Here is a 1591-nt window from a genome sequence, read left to right on the forward strand (position 1 = left end):
GGCACATAATTTGGTAATGTAGCGTATTTAATTTTCTTTCATAAGAGGACAGGATGTACAGTATGAGGTGGACACAGACACTTGGTTGTTTCCTCAAAGCATAAAACTATTCAATGTATAAAAATATTATGTGAAAATATTTTTGGGGATTATTTTTTTGTGAATTGACTTAGTTATTTAATTGATTTGCATTTTTTTTAATTCTTAAATCAAATTCTCACTTTTATTTCACTCCAACTTTCTGAAATATCCTTTCTGTTCGTGTTTGTAGGTGTTTGAATATGTAAATATGAGTAAAAAACATCTATAAATTCAGGTTTGTACAGTATGTCACCTTCAATCTTTTTTTTTTTTTTTACTATTCACTGTATATATCTGGATGCACTGTATATACATCATGCACCTTTTCCTCCTTTGTGCACCTCTTGTTTGTTTATAAGAGCCAATGTCACATGTGGATTTCTCAATTGTGAGATCAATAAAGTTCTATTCTATTCTTTTATTCTATTGTATGTTCATGCATTTCATTTTGTATCAACTGTTTGGTTGTTGTCATCTTCCTCTTCAACCAAGACCGTTGCTCCAGTGATACGTATCGCTGCAGCAATAGTAGCGGCAATGGATTGTATCCAAAAAATTGTATTTGTGCCACATTTGTCTGCAGTGTTTTAAAGTACTTCCTAGTGCCAATGCAGTTAGCATAGGGGCCTCATGAAGTCATTAGCCACAACTAGAAGCTATACAGTTGCCCACAATCCTTTGCATGACAGACCTCCTAGGCACAGCCTACGCAACACATGCTGACGTACACACAACTGTGTGTTTTATCTGAGAGCTTCAGCCATTTGCTTCATTTGTGTAACTTTTAATTTTCTTAGTTCTTTTCCAAAAGGCTGTATTTCCAAGTTGACCGGCATCATTCATGCATTTGCCCACTGTTTAATGATATCTGTAAGACTAAAGGGTTAATGGATTCATGACAACAGTGCAGAGCTCCTTCGTTTACGCTGGATAGTGTTCTAAAAGTTGACCCCAAAAAGGGTGAAGAGATAGGAGGGAGATAGGAGCCGATTCTCTTTTCCATTCAATTTAAACATTTCCTGGAGCATCAACAAAGTGAATGAGATATAATTTATAGCTAGTATTTTTCTCACTGCAAAGGCTGCAGGTGGCCTATAATGATGCTCTGCGGGTGCTTTTGAAATGTCCAGGATGGTCCAGAGCAAGTGAGATGTCTGTCACAGCAAGAGTCAATACCCTACAAGCTGTTTTACGAAAGTTAATGTATAAGTTTATTTGTAGGTTAAATGCATCTGGAAACGATATTATTTTGTCACTTACTGATACCACACTTAGTGCGATCCGATATCAGTCTAAGCTGTGGAGACACCGGTATTCCTGTCTTCTTAAAGTTCCTGTTTAGTTGATAACGGTACTTGTATTGTGTTTTTTTTTAATCATTAAATATTTTTATCTTATTTTATGTAGGTATTTATTGGACCATGAGTCTAGAATAAAGTTTATCTATCTATCTATCTATCTATCTATCTATCTATCTATCTATCTATCTATCTATCTATCTATCTATCTA

This window comes from Cyprinodon variegatus, unplaced genomic scaffold (genome assembly GCF_000732505.1).
Source record: "Cyprinodon variegatus isolate N-32 unplaced genomic scaffold, C_variegatus-1.0 Scaffold377, whole genome shotgun sequence".
NCBI lineage: Eukaryota > Metazoa > Chordata > Actinopteri > Cyprinodontiformes > Cyprinodontidae > Cyprinodon > Cyprinodon variegatus.